At 42.2% G+C, this 16,817-nt stretch overlaps 1 long non-coding RNA gene across 1 annotated transcript in view; it reads left to right on the top strand.

The window, feature by feature from the left end:
* Positions 1 to 14,412, top strand: part of LOC133387768 (uncharacterized) — a 120,149-nt gene extending 105,737 nt beyond the window's left edge. The window contains exon 4 of the long non-coding RNA XR_009763560.1: positions 14,214 to 14,412. This is a non-coding gene — a long non-coding RNA (uncharacterized LOC133387768). The remainder of the gene's footprint in view (positions 1 to 14,213) is intronic.
* Positions 14,413 to 16,817: the final 2,405 nt, after the last annotated feature.

Genomic DNA, 16,817 nt, shown 5'->3' with positions numbered 1-16,817 from the left:
GCCTATTCCTTATTTCATTTTCTCTGCAGCAGTCATTGAAATAAAAAGATTTATCTCCCTCTGAGTACATAAAAAATAATGCAGGTTTGTTCTCATAAACATGTGTGCAGAGGCAAACATACTGATACACATTTGCCTACACGTGAGGTTTAACTGTTGTTTGTGATGCATTCAGAGATTTTGAAAGTATTTATTTATTTATTAAATTTATTAGTCGCCCATCTGGCTGGTTTACCAGTCACTCTGGGCGACGTACAACATAAAACATATAATTCACATTAAAACCTTAAAATCCCAACAATAACACTAAAACCTAACCCGCCCCAAAAGCCTGCCTGAAGAGCCAGGTTTTCAAGATCCGGTGGAAGCTCATCATGGAGGGGGCATGGTGGATGTCATTTGGGAGGGAGTTCCACAGAGTGGGTGCCTCGATTGAAAAAGCCCTCTCCCTAGTTCTCACCAGTCTAGCTGTTTTGTGGGATGGAGAGAAGGTCTTTTGAGGCTGATCTTGTTGGGCGGCAACGTTCATGATGCTTGCTCTGTATAAATGTGCTTGCTCTGTATAAATGAACACACACATGCACACCTTTATTCCCTTTAACATAATATACCTTTAGTTATCACAGATTCAACTTCCTGGAATAGACCAAAATAGAGGCAGCTGGGGCCAGTTATGTAAAATATAAATTCAATAAATAGGTGACAAAATAGAAGCAGGTAGGAGGCAGATAGTTAAATTCTATGGATTTTTGCAGAGCAAACATAATTTGCCATCATCCATTCATTATCTTCATCCATGTTTCTGAATTTCAAAAATTATAAACGTGGCTCCTACTTTAGCTAATATTGGACCAAATTTGTTCTTGTTTTTTAAATTTCTAGAGGCTTTCAGAGACATAAAAACCTCAGTATTTCTTCCTTCCATTAATTACTCTCTGCTTTCTTACCAAGAGTTGTGAGTGGGGTCAGCCAAAGACATTTTGCTAGCTGAGGTGAAGGACAGGATGGCACCCCTCCTTATTCTACATACCAAAGCCAACTTCAATACTGGTGATGTGATAGCAGCCTTCCACTGCACCTGAGGCAGCAGGCTAACTTAGGGGCTCCAGGAGAGGCCACATGGCACTAGAAATGACTGAAGAGGGGGCTCGGGAGGAAAAGCTGGTGGCTGATGTTGCTGCCCTTCAGCATATGCCATTTAAGGTGGTTGCCTCATGCTGCCTAATGGGACGGCCAGCCCTGGCTGTGGGAAGTAGCATTATCACATTGACTGAGTGATAATGAAGGTTGGTTGGTTTGAACAAACAGCCAAATCTTTTTAACAAACGGAAAAATAGAGATCTGGAAAGCACAAGCCAGAAGTTAAAGTGAGCTAGCAGTAGGGTTGCCAGGTGTTCCGTTTTTGCCCAGAGACTCCAGTTTTTTGGGGGGTTCTCTCTGGGTTTCCGGGTGACTCAACTTAATCTCCGGACTCTTGGCTTTCACATTTTAAAAAAATTAAGTTTCTAGGTGGTCTGGTTCAAAAGATATAAACCAAAATATCACACACCCCGCAACATCTGTTAGTATATGTTGCTCTAATCCCTGCCCTTTCAGGGTTTTAGCCAATAAGTGAAGTAAGAGTTGTGATTGACAAGATTTGTAGATAAACACACAGTTTCCTTTTCCTGCTTGTCTCACATCGGGAATTCAGTAAATACATAGCTTTGGGAAGCATAAGGAGTACTTTGTACAGGGACTGACTTCTGAATAACGAAGATCACATCAGGATTTTGGTAGACATAAAAGTGTACAAGCAGGGTTTTTTTAATTACTTGCAAAAATGGCATATACATTTTATCTTTCAAATAATTGTTGAACAGAAGTTTTTAAAAGTGTACATGCTGCGGTGTTAGACTTTTCTAATTAAGGAGTCAAACAAGTTTAAATTTTACTGGACTGTTGAAGAGGGCAGTTTGTCTTATTCAAAACCTGTTTTGAAAACCTTCCGAATATGAAGCTTTTCTGGGAGTAAAACTGTAATACTATTCCACATACATGGGAGTTAACCCCATTGAATTCAGTAGGACTTACTTTTGAGTAGACATGGTTAGGATTGTGCTGAAAATCAACAGGACTTTTGAGTTAACACAAAATGATTGTGTTGTAAATCTTTCTCTCCCCCTCTGATCCTTTTTTTACTTTTAAAGCAGTTAGGCAGGACTTACTTAGGTGTCACTGCTTTTATTTGGCAATAAAATGTTCTGCAATGGCCAGCTGGATTTGACAATAAACTATTATATGGGGTGTATGTATTTTTACATCTCCAGTGTGTGTCTGTATGGAATATTTCCAACAACCCTGTGAGGTGGGGTTGGATACCAAGGCAGCTCACAACAAGAAATAAAGCCATTTAAAATCCAATAACCATAAAACAATTATAAAACAGTTGCAAAACTGCTTAATGTGGGATGATTCTGAATTTTGGATTGGGTGAGTGAAATTCCTTAACACTGAATTGTAGTCCTGTGCATGCTTCCTTGTTTGAGTAAACCCCATTGAATACATTGGTACTTGCTTCTGAGTAAACATACATGGGCTTGAACTATAACTATCTTTAGAGCTTGTGTAAATAATAAACATCTTTGACATTCATGATTATATAAATATTTCTTCATACTATGTCTTGATAAGTATTTGATTTCACACTATGGTTATAAATTATTACTTTCTCTACATTTTAAGTGTGCCCTTCTTCCCTGGGGTGATCACGGCCCCCCTCTGTTGTTTTCACCCTGTGGGGCAGATTAGGCTGAGAGGTGATTCGTGGCCCATGGTCACCCAATAAACTTTGTAACTTATTTCCATTTTAAAATTTAATTTAAAATTATTTATTTATTTATTTATTTATTTTATTAAATTTCTATACCGCCCCATGGCCGAAGCTCTCTGGGCGGTGTACAAACTAAAACTTCCATCTACAATTAAAACACATATTTAAACAATTTTAAAACTACATCCAAATTTCAAAATTGTAAACATTTTAAAACAGAAAAAACACATATTAAAATACTAAATACTAAAATACTAAAATGCTAAAATGCCTGGGAGAAGAGGAAAGTTTTAACCTGGCGCCGAAAGGATAGTAATGTTGGCGCCAGGCGTGCCTCGTCAGGAAGATCATTCCACAATTCGGGGGCCACCACTGAGAAGGCCCTCTTTCTTGTTGTCATCCTCCGAGCCTCCCTCTGAGGAGGCACCCGGAGGAGGGCCTTCGATGTTGAGCGCAGTGTACGGGTAGGTTCATATCGGGAGAGGAGTTCCATCAGGTAGTGTGGTCCCAAGCCGTGTAAGGCTTTATAGGTTAAAACCAGCACTTTGAATCGAGCCCGGAAACATATAGGCAGCCAATGCAAGCGGGCCAGAATCGGTGTTATATGTTCGGACCGCCTTGTCCGTGTCAATAGTCTGGCCGCTGCATTTTGCACGAGCTGCAATTTCTGAACCGTCTTCAAAGGCAGCCCCACGTAGAGCGCATTGCAGTAATCTAATTTGGAGGTTACCAGAGCATGGACAACTGCAGCAAGATTTTCCCTGTCCAGATAGGGGCGCAGCTGGGCCACCAACCGAAGTTGGTAGAAAGCATTCCGGGCCACCGAGGCTACCTGAGCCTCAAGTGACAAGGATGAATCAAGAACAACTCCCAGGCTGCGAACCTGCTCCTTCAGGGGGAGTGCGACCCCATCCAGAACAGGGTGAACATCCACCATCCGGTCAGAAGAACCTCCTACTAGCAGCATCTCAGTCTTGTCTGGATTAAGCCTCAGTTTATTAGCTCTCATCCAGTCCATTGTCGCAGCCAGGCAATGGTTCAGCACATTGACAGCCTCACCTGAAGAAGATGAAAAGGAGAAATAGAGCTGCGTGTCATCAGCATACTGATGGCAATGCACTCCAAAGCTCCTGATGACCGTACCCAACGGCTTCACGTAGATGTTAAAAAGCATGGGGGACAGAACTGACCCCTGCGGCACTCCATACTGGAGAACCCAGGGTGCCGAACAATGTTCCACAAACACTACCTTCTGGAGGCGACCCGCCAAGTAGGAGCAGAACCACCGCCAAGCATTGCCTTCTACTCCCAGATCAGCGAATCTCCCCAGAAGGATACCATGGTCGATGGTATCAAAAGCCGCTGAGAGATCAAGGAGAATCAGCAGAATCACACTCCCCCTGTCTTTCTCCCGACAAAGGTCATCATACAGGGTGACCAAGGCTGTCTCCATGCCAAAACCAGGCCTGAAACCCGACTGAAATGGATCCAGATAATCGGTCTCATCCAAGAGTGTCTGGAGCTGGCTAGCAACCACTCGTTCCAGAACCTTGCCCAGGAATGGGACATTTGCCACCGGTCTATAGTTATTAAAATCTTCTGGGTCTAGGGAAGATTTTTTCAGAAGTGGTCTCACTACCGCCTCTTTTAGACAGCCAGGGACCACTCCCTCTCGCAGTGAGGCATTAATCACCTCCCTGGCCCAACCGGCTGTTCCATCCCTGCTAGCTTTTATTAGCCATGAGGGGCAAGGGTCCAGGACAGAAGTGGTCGCGCGCACCTGTCCAAGCACCTTGTCAACGTCCTCGAGCTGCACCAACTGAAACTCATCCAAACAATCAGGACAAGGCTGTGCTCTGGATACCTCCTGTGATTCAACTGCTATAACATTGGAGTCCAAGTCCTGGCGAATGCAAATGATCTTTTTCTGGAAGTGCTTAGCAAATTCATTACAGCGGGCCTCAGACAGTTCTACCGTGTCCCTAGGGCCAGAGTGTAATAGCCCTCGAACAATTCTGAAAAGCTCCGCTGGATGGCAAATGGATGATTTAATAGTGGTAGCAAAGTATTGTTTTTTTGCCACCCTCACAGCTCCTAAATACCGTTTAGTATAAGCACTTACCAGTGTATGATTGCAGCCATCAGGAGTTCACCTCCATCTGCACTCAAGCCGTCTCCTATATTGTTTCATTGCTCTCAGCTCTGGAGTATACCATGGAGCTGTATGAGCTCTACACAGGAGAGGGCACGCAGGAGCGATCATGTCAGCTGCCCGGGTCATTTCTGTATTCCACATTTCGACCAGGGTTTCGACAGGAGCGCCAGCCTTATCAGCCGGAAAACTCCCCAGAGCCCTTTGAAAACCATCTGGATTCATTAGTCTCTGGGGGTGGACCATCTTAATAGGTCCCCCACCCTTGCAGAGGGGAAAAGTCGCTGTAAGTCTAAACCTCAGCAGGCGGTGATCTGTCCATGACAAAGGGACTGATGTAAAACTCCCCACCTTCAGATCACCATCTACATGTCCAGTTCCAAAAACCAAATCTAGAGTATGCTCTGCCACATGTGTTGGGCCAATAACATATTGGGACAGCCCCATGGTTGTCATGGAGACCATGAAGTCCTGAGCTGCCCCAGATAAGGTGGTCTCGGCATGAATGTTGACATCCCCCAGCACCAAGAGTCTGGGGGATCTCAGCAGTACATCTGAAACCATCTCTGTCAGCTCAGTTAGGGAGTCTGTTGGGCAGTGGGGTGGGCGGTACACCAACAGAATCCCCAATCTGTCCCGCTGACCCAACATAAGGTGCAAACACTCCAGACCAGTAGTCACTTGGACAGGATACCTGGAGAGGGAGATAGAACTCCTATAGACCACAGCGACCCCCCCTCCCCGACCCTCAGGTCTACCATGATGCTGAACCAAGTATCCCGGTGGGCACAGCTGGGAGAGACTAACTCCTCCCTGCTCGCCGACCCAGGTCTCAGTTATACATGCCAGATCGGCTGCCTCATCTGTTGTGCTCATATGCCCTGAACCAACTAGCCAGCTGCTCTTGTTGCACAGGGCACAGTGCGGAGTAACAACTCTCTTCAGCAAAGAAATCACAACTCAGAATTGTTTGCAATAACACCCTTTATCCGAGACACACCAACGTACATAGCTTCTCTCCTATCACCCCCCACACATCCTGCTCTGGGCTTGCAGGCTTTATTCCCAGCCAACTGATAAGCCGCAGCTGTGTGGCCTCCACAATTAGAGTAGTCATCTTTAACCCCTTCCTACCTCGGGCAATGACTTAGCAACATTACTCAACATCCCCCACCCATTCTCCGTGGTAGGAGACCCATGTTGCAGTAACAATTGTATATACATGTTATATTTACTCTTTTACACAAGTCCCATACGTTCACATAGTTTCACATGTTTCTCAGTACATAACTTGCATTTTTTTTTGTTACATGCTTTCAACATTTTACATCATGTTATATGTTGGAGTCATCATACCAATACATTGCATCTACTCCCTCCCTCCATTCTCTTCCCCCATCTAGCATAACATACCACTCCTGGAAGTCCTCTGCTGTCCACTTGTCTTCCCTTTCTTGGGAGTGTGCTGGGTTTTTGGCTTCCTGTGCTACTACTTGTGCCACAGTAAATCTTTCTGGAGGCTTCCCCAGATTGGTTCTTTGTGACCTTCAGGGTTCTGCAACTAGCTCTGGCTCAGGACTTAACTCTGATTGACCTTCCTCACTACCCTCAAGAGTTGTTTCCTGTTCACAGCTTTCTTGCTCTTCCTCACTACTCTGAGTCTCACGTTCAGAGTTCTGCACCTCCTCCTGTTTACAGCCTTCTAGCTCTTCTTCACTACTCTGAGTCTCCTGTTCAGAGTCCTGCACCTCCTCATATTTGCAGCTTGGAGTGCTTATTTCTTCAATTTCCTCTGAACAGTCTAACAGGATTTCATTATTCCTTTCCTCATATACTGGGGGAATTGCTATGTCAATCTCTGGTGGCTCCCTGAGTCCAACTGTTGTACTGATGTTTTTATAGTGCTTCCAATCATGATCCTGTACCTTAACATTCTTTGTTACCATAAGACGATTTTCCTTAGCTAGCCAAACGCGATGGGAAGTATCCTCATATCCCAGATAAAATCCCTTTACTGCCTTGGGACTCTGTTTCCCATTTCTTTGTTCTTTAGGCACATGCACCCAGCACGTTGAACCAAATTTTTTGATTTGTTTTAAATATGGCTTTTGCCTATTTAACATTTCATAAGGAGTGCACTGTACAGTACTATCATACATACGATTCAAAATATAATTTGCATATATAAAACATTCACCCCAAAACTCTCACGAAAATGGGGAGTCCGCCAGCATAGCCCTCACTGTATCCTGTAAATACTCACTCCTTCTTTCAGCTAGTCTGCTCCACTGAGGTGTTGTTTGTTCATGTTCAATTCTTTTTGCAAATAAAAAACTGTGCAGTTGTCGAGACAGAAACTCTCCCCCTCTGTCTGACTTAATTCCTGCTATCCATGTTTTATATTTTGCCTCCACCCATGCTATATGGTGTTTTAGTGTGCCAGCTGCCTCAGCCTTGTTCTTCAACAAATAAACAAATGAGTACCTTGTAAAGTCGTCCACCAGGATGAAATAAAACCTGGCTTGTCCCTTTGTCTGTTTAAATGGCCCTGCTAAATCCATATGCAGTAATTGAAATGGTCTTTGGGTATTATGTCTCCTTTCCTTGTTTATTGGAGCCGCTGTGGCTTTCCATTCATTACATATCTCACAGCTTATATATGCAGGACAGTTTTTAAATTGCAAGTCTGCGCTGTGTTTTTGTGTTTTCACTAAAGCTCCAAAACTGATATGCCCAAAACGTTGATGGTAATTGTGTATACATTGCTCATGTTGAGGTCTGTTTTCAATGACATTAACCCTTTTCTCTGCCTTATTTTCAATCATGAATAATGTATTTTGCACCTTTCCTTTTACACATATATTACCCTTTCTGATTTTACATTCTTTGTTAGCAAAACATACATTGTACCCCATGCCATTTAATTTTATCACTGACATTATATTTCTTTCTAAATTTGGCACATAAAGAACATTAGTGACTAATGTGTTCAGACAAGTGAAATACACTGCTCCTACCCCTTTAACATATCTGCTGCTTCCATCTGCCAGGAAGATTTGTTGCTGCTTTGCTGGGGTCAACGTTTGGAACAGTTCAGCATCTTTTGAGAGAAAGGCTGTTGATCCTGAGTCAAGGACCCACAACGTGCTGTTTTCTTCTTTCTCTTGTGTCCTTCTGGCACTTACGACATGCACTTCAAATGGTTCAGTGTCCTGTCTGCGTTTCTTTTCTTCCATTTTTCCCACCCGGCACTGTCTGCGAAGATGGGATGGGGAACCGCATTTGTGACACCGCCTCTGCCCATACACTCTGCTACCGCCCTCAGTCTGGTCCGGTTTTTCTTTCCTGCCTTGCTTGCTTCTTTCTTGTCTTCGCTCAGCTTCCTGCAGTAGCTTTGTTGTTAAGTAATTTACATCCAGCTCTTTGTCGGGTAAGGTTTCAATCGCACTTATAACTGCCTCCCACGACTCATTTAATGTTGAGAGAATTATGTACACCTTTTGTTGTGGCGTATGGTGCACATCCAAGTCCTCTAACTCTGCAAACAAACTTAGCATTTTTTGTATATGTGTTTGCATTGCTTCACCCTCTTTATAACGAGCTTGATACAGCCTCCTCACGAGTAATACTCTGCTGCCTGCTGTATCCCTAGTATTTGCCCGTCTAAGGGCAGCCCACACTTCCCTTGCTGTAGTTAGCCCTCTCATGTAAATCAACTGAGAGTTTTCCAGAGATAATATGAGCAGAGCTCTTGCCTTTTCCTCTGCTCTTATCCATTCTGGTGATGGGGGTCTCGAGGGACTGTCTCCAGACACTGTGTGCCATACTCCCTCCTTTATGAGAAGCATTTCTGCCTTTACTCGCCAGTAAGCATAGTTGGTACTGTTCAACTTCTCCAAGGGTATAGATGAGCTTCCAGACGTTGCCATCTCATCTCCTTTTCAACTATAGGTAACTCTGACCTGGTTTTCTTTGTTTTCTGCTTTCTCTGGAACACGTGGTGCTTTCAGAGCTTGTTATAAGCTGGGCCCATAACCCTTGTTGTGCTCATATGCCCTGAACCAACTAGCCAGCTGCTCTTGTTGCACAGGGCACAGTGCAGAGTAACAACGCTCTTCAGCAAAGAAATCACAACTCAGAATTGTTTGCAATAACACCCTTTATCCAAGACACACCAATGTACACAGCTTCTCTCCTATCACCCCCCACACATCCTGTTCTGGGCTTGCAGGCTTTATTCCCAGCCAACTGATAAGCCGCAGCTGTGTGGCCTCCACAATTAGAGTAGTCATCTTTAACCCCTTCCTACTTCGGGGAATGACTTAGCAACATTACTCAACATCATCCACAATTAAATCGTGGATGAGGGAGATCTTATTATATACCAATCTGGCATTTAAAAGCAGCATCCGGAGATCTGAGAGCTGGCTGATATGGCAACCAAACAACCCGTGGGTGTGGGAAGGACCGGAACAAGGCACAGCCGTTAACTGCCTGGGCCGAGTTCCCCTCACCTGGCAAGTCCTCCGCACAATGCCATATCTTCCTCTGCCCGTCACTACACCGATGGCGGTCCCCTCAAATCTTCCCACTCGGCCATAAGTCCTCTCTCCCAGGCACATGGTGCAAAATTACACCCACACAAACCAGATATATATACACTCACACCACGCAGCCCCCCACCCCCCTACACAAAGCCAAAACCACTACAGTTAAAACTGAGGTAGAGTGCACCAAGCAAAAGGTGAGGAGCAGCAACAGCAGCTGCTCTCTCTCCCTGGGCAGCGGTGATGTTCCTTTTTCTGCAGGCAGAAGTCTCCCAGTCAGCGAATCTATATATCCCTCCAAAGAGGGACAGATGGAAGAGTCAGTCGCAGCTAGGTGAGTGCCTGGGACCTGGTCCTGCAGGGTGTGGCACCAGTCAAGCAGCAGCAGACCAACAGGAAAAGGCAATGATGGTAGTGGCCAGAAACCGAAAGCAATATTAACAGCATATAAAATGATTTATATGCAGGCAAAGTTTATGAAGTAATGCAGATCCACATAATGCATTTAAAGCACATCCAACTTGCATTTAAAGCACATGACTTCCCTAAAAGAATCCTGGGAAGTGTAGCCTTCCCGTCATAGTTATAGTTCCCACCACCCTTCACAAACTACAGTTTCCATGATTCTGTGGTGCGATTCATGTGCTTCAAATGTATGTTGAATGTGCTTTAAAAGCATGGTGTGGATCTGCCCTAGTATGCTGTGCATTCATTAGTGAACTGAAAGAAGAATTTTAAAAGATATGTTTTTAAACAGGGCTGTAGCTGACTGGTAGGGCACATGCTTTGCATGCAAAGGTCCAGAATTCAATCTGTGGAAGAGACTATTGCCTGGAATCTTAGAGAGCCAATGCTAGTCCATGTCATCAGTACTAAGCTAGATGGTACAAAATGGCCTGACTCTGTATAAAAGAGGAAAGAGACCCAAGGGCAACAGTGACTCCAAAATTTATTTATGTATTTTATTTACAATATTTATATACCGCTTTATTGTAAAAAAACTGAAAGCGGTTTATAGAAGGAATTAAAACAATAAAATTATTGGCAAAAAGAGTTAAAGACAGGTATTTAAAAACATTCAAAATAATAAAACCAACAATGAGTTAAAAACAGATAAAAAACATAATAGCTTCTAAATGCTTAGGTAGGCTTGCCTAAAAAAAATGTTTTTAGCAGGTGCCAAAATGAGTATAATGAAGGTGCCTGCCTAATGAAAATAGCCAGGGAGTTCCAAAGCATAGATACTGCCACACTAAAGGATCAATTTCTTACAAGAGCAGGACAAGTACTATGTGGCACCCATAACATGGAAAGCACACCTTGAATTTGGCCTGGTAGCAAATTGGCAACCAGTGCAGATTTCAGAGCAGAAGTATTATGTGCTAATAGGGTCTCACTCATGTCAGCAATCGTACCGCAGCATTCTGCACTAACTGCAGCCCTCAGGTCAGGTTGTGCTGCATGGGGTTTTCTGTGACTTTGGCTGGCTAGATGTCAGGTTGTTTTGTTTTGTTTTGTTAGGAATGCTGACTAGCTGAGGGATGCTGTGTTTACTGCCTCACTCATAGGAACCTTGTTGTGGCTGGTATGGTATTGCATTTAGGAAATCATCATTGTCTTTTTTCTTTTTCTATTTTCATTTCATTTACCTCTGACCTTACTCCTTTACATCCATAGAGCAACAACCGTGGTTCCATGTGGTCAGCTCAACCCCCTTTAACCCACTGATGATGCACCTTGTTTGCATGATGGTTTGTTTCTTGCCCAGTAGTGGTAAAAGAGAATTCATATACTGAGAAGTATGGCTTCAATTGCTGTTGTTCCCAATCTACTGCCTGTGAAGGTAGACTAAACCATGTTCATTTTGTCTCTGTCAATTATTACTCATTGGAATTGAGTTGGCTGTCAAAGTGAGTTTATAGTAGTCCACAGATTAGGCAGGAAAGAGTAGAGAATCTTCTTAATCTTACTCATTCTCAAACCTGTCTCTGCAGTGAAGGGTCAAGTCTACGATCTGAATGCGGCCTGTTATCAATCACAGCTCTTATACACAAGACCTTATTAACTTACTGGTCTTCACTAACCAATGCTCCTTCTAAGATCTTGGCGAAGGCCTGTTTTGATCAGGCCACGAAGGACAAATCCTGGAAGCAGAGATCCCTGAACATTCTACAGCAATACCATTTTACATCTAAGTCCCCTCTTTTATTGAATAAGAGTAAAATAAGCGCACAGATTGCTCAGCACTCTATATGGATCAATAGGCTAGCCATCCTTAATTCCAAATTTTCAAGGTGGTATAGTCTCTATAAACTTGACCACTCAAGGGCTGATTACTTGTCTTATCTCCATTCTGTACATTTAAGACATGCTTTTACAGCCCTCAGATTCCAGACTATGCCCACTGCCCTTATCTCTGGCCGTTACCTTCAACTTCCGCGAGAACAAAGACAGTGCATCTGTATGCTAGGAAAGGTGGAAGATCTCCCACATTATCTCTTAAATTGCCCACTCTATATCCAACCAAGATCCATGTATTTGGATCCCCTGATCAGTACCTTAGGTTCCAAAGATATAGATCAAATTATCTCCTTTCTTCTTGCAGATAAAGACCCTCAAGTTACAAATAAGGTGGCACATTTCGCTTTTGTTGCCCAAAAGTTGAGGGCTAAACATTACAATGCTCTTGGATCTTAGAGATCTTTTGGTTATAAATGTATATACATACTTCTATTCTATGTTTTAACGGTTTTAAAGTGATTCTATTTTAATGTTGTTTTAATTGTAAAATTTTAATATGTTTGTTTTATGTTCTTAATTGTGTTGGTCTATGGCCTGGCAAATAAACCTGACTGACTGACTATAAAGAAGTTTGGAGCAGCCACATTAAAAGGCAGGCAGGCCATTCCAGGCAGGGGGTTGCCAACACTGCTTTGATATCGATATCATTATCATTGCAGAGGACCCCTAGTCAAGACTTACCAACAGCACAATCCTAACAATATCTACTCAGAAGTTAGTCCTGTTGAGTTCTACAGGCTTAGTCCCTAAGTGTGTTTAGAATTGCAGCCTTCAGGGGCATCCATCTTTACTTCTGAGTGCTCCCCTCTAACAATCTCAACAACACTAGTATTTCTTCCTACAATGGCCTTCTGGTGACTGGCCTGGTCTGAGGGCATTTAATCCCTTCTTGCCAGAAGCAAGTAGGGTAGATTAAATGTTCCTTACCCAGGCTCTCCAAGTAGGTGAAAAGGAATGATCCCGTCACTTCAGCTGGACCTGAAAACACCCTCCTTTAGGTAAGATTTCTATCTTATTTTCCATTCAGGGAATTTTTTTTGTTTGAGTGGTAAGCTCGAAGCATCTGTGGTTGATGCTTAATGTATCATTTTTAATGAAATCATTAGGGCCTACCCCTATGACATTACTAGGGCCTATCCCCATGACAACAATAGGGCCCACCCCTGAAATTGACCTGGCAATCTTAGCTAGCAGGGAAATTTGATGCGTGAGGTGGAAACGTGGGGAAAACCACAAGGAAATTACTTAAGTGTTTGGGAAACTTGAATGAACGATTAGCATCAATCCTGAGCTGTGAATAACCTTTTGTTTGTAAAGTTTGTCACCTTGGAGTATGTCTGCATGTAATATGAAGACAGAATTTGACCAAAGAAGAGATTTTATGTACAACCAAGGACAGGTAGGACAGTACAGCTTTCTGTATATTTATCTTTTCAGTTTCTTCTCTTTGCCCTAGCAGCTCGCTTCTCCAAAAATGTTTCTTAAAAATCTAACTTACTGATATGGATCTTTTACTTACTTACTTACATTTTTTAAGACATCCTATAAGAAAAGTTCTCAGAATGGTTTACATAATAATCACACTGCAATAAAATATAATAAAACAAAACAAAAAAACACAACAATAAAGTTAAAAGAGTATATTTAAAACAGAGACCAAAGAAATAAAACCACAAAACCAGATCAATTTAAAATAGAGAGCAGAAGGATAAAAATCTAAAACTAAAACAGTATAAAACCGTACTATAATTTAAAAAGACTAGGGAAATGAAAAGGGTTTTTCCTCGTGCAGAGATGACATCAGAATAGGCACCAGTCGGGCCTCTCCTGGGATGGGAATTCCACACATGGGGAGCTCCTTGGGAGCAAGTGGACCTAACAACATGCCATTGCTCAGGGGAGAAAAAAAAGTGGATGCCCCATGGAGCCATGAAATGTATGGCTTTCTACATACAATTTCCTTGAGAACATACCAGGGAGATAATATGGAGAATTTAGATTTTATGGAGAATTTTATGGATTCAGTGGTGAGTTGTGGTAGGCCCTTGGCTCTTAAGCTCACAGTGGTCCACCTTTCCCAGTTAATTCCAAACATATTTTAAAAAGAAGACAGCAATGTACAAAATGCTTTCCCAGTTATTAATTAAAACCAGCTTTCAAACTTCTGAGGTTAGGAGAAAGGTCTTTCAGAGGCAAAGATGGCACCAAATATTCTTGAGGCTAGGGCACATGGGATATCACAGCTCATGACTGTGCCCAGGAAGAAAATAGTGGCAGAGTTCAATGGTTGACCCTTTAACAGTTTGTGGTTCTAGCAAATGTCTGACCCAGCCTACTGAGGATGCCAATGATAGATTGGAAAATATATTTTATCTTCCTGCCTTCCTTTTGTTTCTTGTAGGTATTAGAAATATTCAGAAGAAAGGGGAAGAAATGAAGCAACCATCTGAAGTACAACTGAACACTTCATAAACTAAAGACAAGAAGTTTCAGTAATATCAATGCGATGCATAGTTGAATAAGAATTCCTTGCATGAGTGAGAATTACAGTTTTAAGTATAGATGCTGGAGTCATATTCTGTGGTAAACTATATTATGAAATGGCTAAATTCTGCTTCATTCTGGAAAGCACTTCTTATTGAATGCTGAATGATCTAATTTGTCACCCCCCCTTTTTTTGGCCATAAAAGAAACAAAAGATGAAAAAAGTTCAAACTTGTAGTGCACATCATTCTTTGAACATCTTTCATCTGTGCCTCTTGTTACGTAACAGAGAGATGTGTTTGGCCTGAAACCTGGCACCAGCCGCTCTTTCCCAAACAGAGGTTTTTCTCATAAAATCCACTCAGGCCCTTCTTCTCAAGTTCTTCATCCACTTTTCACAAGAAAAAAGAAATCATTCATATTCAACAAAGAGAGTCTAGGATTCTTTAGATATTTTCCATTATGAGCTTCAGCTCAAGTTACGTTTCTGATCCCTCTTCTTTCATCTGGTAAAAATGGATTATTTCATTATTAGCCTGGAACCATTACTGTTCACGGAGATCAGGTCTGTGTATGAACAATTCCTTCCTCAGTGTATTACGGCAAATCCCAGGGTTGCTATAAACTTCAGATGCGTAAACTCTTATTGTTGGTCAGCATGGTAGCTAATGTTCCCAAATGGCTCTTTCCACTGACAAAAATCCCTCATTACAAATGATATGGAGTAGGGAAATGATCAAACTGTTCATTAGTAGGAACTTTTAAGTTTCAAAAGTTTAAATGATCCAAATTCATGTGCTTGACATTATTTTAAAAAATGGTAGACGTGAATGATGATACACCAACAACAACAACAACTTCAAAGGCTTTGAAGAGTATGCAAGTGGAATGATGAGGAGCTGTAGCAGTGAAAGTTAAATTCAAGGTGAATTAGAGTAGCTCTCCCAGAGAAAGATTAGACCTTCAGATTCCAAGACAGAAGAAGAACAGGGGAAGAGAAATTGTCAGAAAGGAAACAGACAGTTGCATAGCGTTGATACATTTAATGGCTATGGGGTCTGGGGAGGAGTGACCTGCATCCTATGAAGAAATGGAAATGCAGTTTAAATAGGTTAGATTACTGCAATGTGTTATACGTGGGGCTGCCTTTGAAGACATTTTGGAAACTGCAGCTGGTGGAGAATTCAGTGGCCAGATTGCTGACTGGGGCAAGATGTTTAGAACACATAACTCCAATTCTGGCACAGCTGCATTGTGTATTAATTAAGTTCTGGGCCAAATTCAAATTGCTGGTTTTGACCTATAAAGCTGTATGCACCTCAGTACCCCAGTACTTCGAGGGCAGTCTCTCCCCACATGAACCAGCCAGTACCTGCAATCATTATCTGACACCCTTCTCTGTGTACCTCCTCTGAGGGAGGTGTGGAGAGTGGGCTTTCTCACTGATGGCTCCCCACTTATGAAATGCTCTCCCCAGGGAGGCACTCTTAGTGCCATCACTATCTGTTTTTAGGCACCAGGCAAAAACATTTTTATTCACCCAGGCCTTCGGAGTTCAATTTCTCTGCTTTTTTTTGTCAAGTGGAGGTGATTTGGATCTTATATTTATGTATTTTGGGAGTATTTTAAAATGTTTTTATTCTTGTTTTTATAATTGTTTTTAATGTTTGTAAGTTGCTTTGAGTTCATTTTTGAAAAAAGTGACTAAATAATAATAATAACCCATAAGCTTATACAATCTAGTGACTGTAAAAATAATTGTCTTGTGTTGAAGCCAATCTCTGCCTAATCTAGTGTATCTTCTGATCATAGGCCAACATCACTTAATCGAGGATGGCTTTGGTTGCATCTTCAAAATGAAACATATGATAAAACATAATCAGAACTTCCAGAGGGGTAACTGTGTTAGTCTGTTGCAGGAAAAACAACATAATCAGAAAACATGCTCTTTCCAATTATCTTCAAGTGGGACTCACAGTGAAGCGACGGGAGGAAATGGTGAGGGGAAAAACAGCTGTTTGAACACACCTTTTAAAGCATATGCAAAATATATAGGGGATATTGTTTGGGGTTTGAGGGGACTATGGAAACAAATCTGTAAAAAAACCCTCAAAGCTATTACTTCTACAGTGTTTAGCATACAGGTTAAGGCCTCTTGTCTTCCTGGTTCTTCAGACTTGTGTCCACAGTTATTTTATCCTTCACACTTGATGTGTGCGCAGGATATAACAGTGTAACAGGGATGAACATTCAGCAATCATGCAGTAATCTATAAAGTGTGGGACTGCCCCAACTATGCCCAAATTGAGAATATGGGATGACTGAGGTTTGCACTAAAGAAATAAGAAAATTTCTCTTGGGAAAGTTCACATATTTGAGCCCCTTTTCCCAGTAAGCCCACTTCTAATAACTCTGAAATAACCTATAGCATCGGATACTACTAATTCAAAAAGCAATTAAACCTGAATTCCTCCAATTATTACAACGAATTATAGTTTAGACGAGTGAGTAGCATCATGGT

The sequence above is a fragment of the Rhineura floridana genome, chromosome 6 (assembly GCF_030035675.1).
Source record: "Rhineura floridana isolate rRhiFlo1 chromosome 6, rRhiFlo1.hap2, whole genome shotgun sequence".
Lineage (NCBI taxonomy): Eukaryota > Metazoa > Chordata > Lepidosauria > Squamata > Rhineuridae > Rhineura > Rhineura floridana.
This window is presented reverse-complemented; position numbering and strand designations above follow the sequence as displayed.